At 41.0% G+C, this 6,567-nt stretch overlaps 1 pseudogene; it reads left to right on the top strand.

Annotated features, from left to right (window-relative positions):
* The first annotated feature begins 479 nt into the window (after positions 1 to 479).
* Positions 480 to 3,639, top strand: LOC132226806 (nuclear receptor coactivator 4-like; annotated as a pseudogene).
* The last annotated feature ends 2,928 nt before the right edge of the window (positions 3,640 to 6,567 follow it).

Raw genomic sequence — 6,567 nt, 5'->3', positions numbered from 1 at the left:
GGCTCTTCCTAAGCCTTAGGAGTACCCTAATTAAGTTAATAACAATGTACCTACCCTATATAGTTTAAGTTTAAAAAATTTGGCTCTCAAAAGAAATTTCAGTCATTGTACTGTTGATATTTGGCTCTGTTGACTGAGTTTGCCGACCATGGTGTTAGTCTGTTGAACATATCAGCTTCTTATAATTAATATATTATATTTATCGTTTATTTTCTGTCTCCTACAATGAGAATGAAAGCTCCACAAGGGCAGGGATTTTTTTAACGTTCAAAGTAAACTCAACTTTAGAAGAGTGCCTTGCGTGTGGTAGGCACTTATTACACACTTGCTGAATAAATGAAAGAGATGAAGATGAAAGGCCAAACTAAAAAATATTGAGACCTGCTGAATTATTTATGAAGGCTAAGAGGAAGAGCCAATAATCCCTCCATTCTCTCCATTGACTGAGTAGATTGTTATTTCACTAAAATAAAAAGGGAATGCTGATGGAAGAAGGGGATTTGAAAGAAGACAGTGAGTTCTGGTTTGAACATAGTGAATTTGAGATGCCTGTGGATTGTGCTGGTGAGATGTCTACCTGGAAGCTCAGGGGTGAGATCTAGGCTAGTGAAGAAAACTTAGAAGTCATCTGCATGTAAGTGATGCTAAGACAGTAGAATAGATAATATTGCCCTCAAAGAGCAGTGCACAAGGAAAGCAGTGGATCAATAACAGACTTTAATAAATACCATAATTAATAAAATGTATGCTATCATAAATAATAAATGGTGAATTATCTTTCTATATTATGATTTGAGGGGTCATTAGAGGTGGTGAGGTGATATAGGGCAATACCAAGTAGGGTGGCAATTGTTCAATTATCACAGTGATCACATAACTTGCCAAAGCTTAAATTAGCTGGTTACCTATTAACCTGATGGATCTAAAAGATAACCCTTGCCCCTGCCCACCTATACTTAGAGTAAGCTTTGTAGTTCATCCTGTTTTTCCAAGGCAAGCTTGCAAATCCTCAGATTCTTTATACTTGTCAGAAAGAATGAGATTCAAATTCCTAGATTGCATTTCTTATCAAATTATTTTTATTCTCAAGTTAACTGGTATTCAATTGGTGGATACCCCTAAAATGACTGGCACTCTCGGGCCCCATAGCAGCATTCTGTAACATTACATGCAAAGCTTCGTTGTCTTTAAAATTGGTTGGATTAATTTTATAAGTCTGAAGAGGTTACTTATGGTTCAAGATAAAGGGGCACATGTATTTTTAATTTTACAAAATATTTTTAAAATAATTTATACTTTATGACTAATACATTGTGATTGATATATGCCATATATATTTGTATGTAGTATGAATATTTCCTGAAAATTAAGAAAGATTATGAAATAATTTTTTTCTTCTGGTTTCTTCTCCACTTTCAAAATATTATTATGACATTCTACTAGATGTGGTTTTGAGAGGGCGAATTTTTGGATTTACAAAATAAAAGATATTTGTGAAATATTAGATTTGTGTTATTTCCAAAATAAGAACAAAGGCCACTCTGGACTGGAAGAGTACCGTTTGAAATGATTAGATCCTGGCAGACTGGCAAGAACAGATGCATTTTAATTAAATTATTTTTCAATTTAATCTTCCCCAGCGGGCAGGCTCTTTCTTCTACCTTTTCATGAAGGTGAAGAAATTCTGAGAAAAGGGTAAGTTTGATACCAATATTTTCTTATTTTCAAAAACGTTGACAACTTTTTTGGCCCTTGGCTTGCATCAGGTGGTGTCTCTCCACTGAAGGTCCCCTTGGATCACCCAGAGTTGCACTTGTAGCTGGAACAGTGAGCAGAATCAATACCTCATAGGATCAGAATGGCTCCAGTAATTAATAGAGAGCCCCTTTTGAGGTGTTGTGATGCACAGAGGAACTTGGAGCTTGCTATTGGTGGAGTTCTGTGGGCTGAGCAGCAAATTAAAGGTCATTTGCGGGAGATCAAAACACAGATACATAAGCCATCACTCAGAATGCCTTTGAAGCCATGAGGTGTGATTATATGAATAGGTGGATCTCATCTATCAATGTAAAGAGGAGACACTTCAGCAGGCCTAATAGCTCTAGTGGTTTCTGGGCACGTTCCATTATCTTATTCATCAAGTGGATGAAGAGCTAGCCAATCAAGTCTCTGTGTGTCTGGAGAGACTCGGCAGTTTGACCCTCAAACCTAAAGATTTGACTGTCCTCCTTTTTGAAGCAGACACAACTGCTCTGTGCCAGACCATCACCATATTGGGGTCCCCCAAACCATCTGAATTCCTGAGCACTTGATGGCTCATGCTAATTCATCAAATATTGGGCCCTCCATGGAGAAAAGATGCTTGCCAGAGCAGACATCAGCACCACAGTTGTCTCTCTCAGTGAATGGCTCCTTGGAAGCAAGCCTGTCAATGGTTATCAGGCTTCTCACACACCGAGCACCAATCTCCAGAGGTGACTCACCCAAAAGCAGACCTTGAAGAATAGTCAGACTTCTGCCAGAGCCTGCAATTTCTTGAATAAGTTCTGGGGCAACCTAAAGGGCTTGGAAAACTGGCTCCACAAGAATCAGCAACAAGAAGTTCCTGAAAACTCGTTACCAAAAGAGTAACAGTTATTCTACCACCAGTTCTTACTTCACTGATACTGAAAAGTTTGAAGATCTACAGCTTCTGGATCAAGATGACATGAATCTTCCTGATTGGCTGTTGGCTCCCTTAGAATCCTAAAATCTGGAGAAGCGTGGGGATGGCAGCTGTGAGATGAGGGAGAAGTTTAAGTCCTTGTTGCAGGTGTTTCAGGAGTCCTACAGTGGGGATGATCGGCTTGTCAAGCCCGTTTCCTGTACCATTGTTAGGGCAAGCAGCCCAAGGGCGTGGAGGTTGAAAACCTGGGGAATCTGAAGTGTCTGAATGATCACACAGAGGCCACAAAACCCTTGTCCACTCCCAGCATGATTATTGAGGATTGGCTTGTCCAGAACCTTCAGGACCCGTATATAAAGTTGAGGAGGTCTGCAAAGCCAATGAGCCCTGTACAAGCTTTGCAGGGTGTGTGTGGTGAAAATTGCGAGAGGGAACTTGTGTGTAAATAGCTGCTGGAGAAAGAAGAGAAGGATAGAAATGGTAGGCCCGTGGACTCAGAATCTGAGAAGTATATAGATTCCCTGAATATGTGACTCTGTCCTCCCAAAAAGAGCCAACAGAACAAGCTAGGACACCAAACACATTGGCTCCTTCTAGAATTGCTGGTTCCTTCCACGTGATAAGGAACAATCCCTCCTCAGAGTGGCTCATCCCACCCTCATGTAAAGAAGGATATCCCAAGGGAGTGCCTAGCACCGAGGACAGAGCTGGCAAACAAACGATTGTGAGTCCTGTGACCACTTCCAGGCGTTCCTTCAACACAACTGACTGGGTCTTGCCAGGAAAGAAGACAGGAAACCTCAGCCAGTTATCTTCAGGAGATACTCCAAAAGGAGGCCAAGGAAGTACCGCTTAATTCACCCCTACAAGAGGAACACAACTTTCCCCAGTAGTTATGGCCCCCAGTAGTTTCCGAGCTCTCTGCCTGTATGAAGCTCAAAGTTGATGAAGAAAAGAGGTTGTATCGAATGTGATACAACCACATAGATGTGCAGGAATGGAGTACTAGTGTCAAGCAACTGTTCTGGAAATCATCACACTTCCATGAACAGAGTGACTGCAGCTTGCCAAATCATTGTGTTTCTGGGTGTGACCAGTCAGCTTAGTTCTTTCCTGCTGAATTTTGAATTAGTGAAGAGAAATAATTCATCAAATTAGGAGTTACTGTGTAAAAGGAAATGGCTGCTTGTTGATGCTGAGGTGATTCAGTTCCTTCTTACAAAGTATTAAGTTAATCCACCCCTACACTAACAATACAGCATCTTAGTGGATATTTCTTTCATAAGCCTCCACGGCTCCTTAGCTTGGGTTGTTACTAGTACATTAAAATGCTGCAGGTTTAAAAATGAGATAACTCTGTTATCAAGCTGTTGATTAAAGCTAATAACCTTTTGATTATCCTTCTCTAGGCATTTCCCTTGCTGTGGATTTTCTTCTGTTAGTGATGGAAATCATTATTTCTTCTGCTTGATTAATGTATAGTACTAGAGGCCCGGTGCACAAAATTCATGCCCTTGAGGGCGGGGGGGGTGTCCCTCATTCTAGCCTGTGCCCTCTCACAGTGTGGGATCCCTTGAGGGATGTCCGACTGACAGCTTAGGCCCGCTCCTCACAGGGAGCGGGCCTAAGCCAGCCGTGGGCAAACTACGGCCCAAGGGCCGGCCCTGGCCCGTTCGGCTGTTCTATCCGGCCCGTGGAGCCAAAAGAGCGGAGGGTTCTCTTGCTCTCCCCTCCGCTCCTTCACCAGCAGCAGTGTTAACATGTATTAGTTCACACAAACACTCCATCCATGCTTTTGTTCTGGCCCTCCGGTCCAGTTTAAGAACCCATTGTGGCCCTCAAGTCAAAAAGTTTGCCCACCCCTGGCCTAAGCCGTCAGTCGGACAACCTTAGCACTGCCATGGAGGCAGGAGAGGCTCCCACCACTATTGCTGGGCTTGCCAGCTGTGAGCCCAGCTTCTGGCTGAACAGTGTTCCCCCTGTGGGAGCACACTGACCACCAGAGGGCAGCTCCTGCATTGAGCATCTTCCCCCTGGTGGTCAGTGTGCATCATAGCGACCAGTCATTTCTCTGTTCGGTTGATTTGCATATTAGCTTTTTATTATATAGAATGTTTCACACAAATAGCTAACCTTGAGAATATAGTGACCTCTTTTAAGCCAAAATGTGTACCAAACATCTTGGGCAAATTTTGACATTAATTACACAACATTTTAGCCCATGTTATTTTCTATATTATTTTCTTTTGGAAAAAATTTAACTGCTACAAATATTGTCTTTATTTCATTCTCTAAATAATTTTAAATAATCTAGTGAGCTCTTTTAGAAGGGCTCTGAATTGCTTCAAGACGATATCCTAGGTAATCCTAACCTGTTCGAAAATATTCTGAAGAAATGCAGGCAAAGGATCCCCAATGCCGACTAATCAAAGAGCAAAAGGCAAAACATGTTGGAAATGTAGTATTTGAACTATTCATTATCCTAAGGGCTGGTTATGGTGCATTCCGTGTAAATAGAAGTTGAGCTTGACACCTGGTGCTTTTAACTAGGGATAAATGTAATGTCCTCTTACTGCAAGCCTCACCTCTAGAAGTATAATGCGGTGACATTTTAGTGAACAGGCCATTTTGAACACTTGTGCCTCAGGGTGTTTATTGAAGCTTTATGAAAGCTGATGTTTTCTTAATATACTTAAAGTCATGTCCATGCTTTAAAAAGTTTCTCTGTAGGAGAGAAATGGGATTTATAATGTTTTTAAATTCTCTGTTATAGCTGCTTTCCAGACCTTTAAGCTATTAAGCCACTCAACTTGCTTTGGTATATGATATTGGAATTATTTTTAAAGTTTGTGATGTTGTCATCTAGAAAGTGCTTTGGGGGAAATTTCACAGTCCAGCAGTGCTGTTCACCATCCAGCTTCACTGGCATGATTGAACCACAGCTGAAAAAAAAACCCTTCTATTATTTTTAGGCCCAGCCCCCACCCCAGACACTCTTTAGAACTTTAATAAAGGCAGTGAGTAAAACACTAAGAATCCTTCCCATTATCTGAGGTTGCAGGAAACATTGAAGTTTGAGGTTTAACAGACTGTGTATTTCTAATTTTACATTAATCACTATGCTAATGAATATATAAAACAGTCTTATGTATTGATGCATTTTATATCTCCCTCCATTGAAAGCACAGCAGCAATAATAAATGAATAAATAAATACATACATACATACATAAGATATACAGAGAAAACTTAAACCTAGTCCTAGACCTATTTGTGTATTAAAGGATGTAATTTAGCCAGAGCTACTTTTAGATCTAATAAACTACTGATACCTTTGAGAACCTCTTAAGAGTAGACCGCACTTGATGATTAATACTAAATCATGTTGTAAAATGCCATCCTGAGAAATTTAATAACTTCACACTGGGAGACGGGGTTCAGACTCTGTGGGTATGAAGCTGCAGAAAAATTTAAATGTTGGGGACAGATGGACATGAATGGCTCATAGCTGTAAAAGGTTGAAAATCCATTTGGTCAAGAGTAAACATTCTGTTCTATCTAAACACAGTTCTCTATTAGCCCACTGATGGTCACACCTGGAAAAGGAGTGTTGGGGAAGATTGGATAGAACAAAATGAGAGGGGTAGGGAGAGAGAGGGTAGGAAGGACTTGGTCCCCTGGGACTAACAGCTCACTGTGATTTAATATCCTATCTAAACGTCAAAATTAGGCCTGAGCTCAATGTTACATTTTCATGGGGCATTGATGGAACCACCTGTGGGACCAAGAGGATCATGAAAACTGTTGGGAGGCGGGGAAAACTTTTCCCAAGCCACTTCCCGAGAGCATTACCTCATCCAAACTTCAGCAAATTTACTCTCAGCTGTCAGAATAAAGGAGGGC

The sequence above is a fragment of the Myotis daubentonii genome, chromosome 2 (genome assembly GCF_963259705.1).
Source record: "Myotis daubentonii chromosome 2, mMyoDau2.1, whole genome shotgun sequence".
Taxonomy (NCBI): Eukaryota; Metazoa; Chordata; class Mammalia; order Chiroptera; family Vespertilionidae; genus Myotis; species Myotis daubentonii.
Note: the sequence above shows the minus strand (reverse complement) of the source record. Positions and strands in the feature narration are given on the sequence as shown.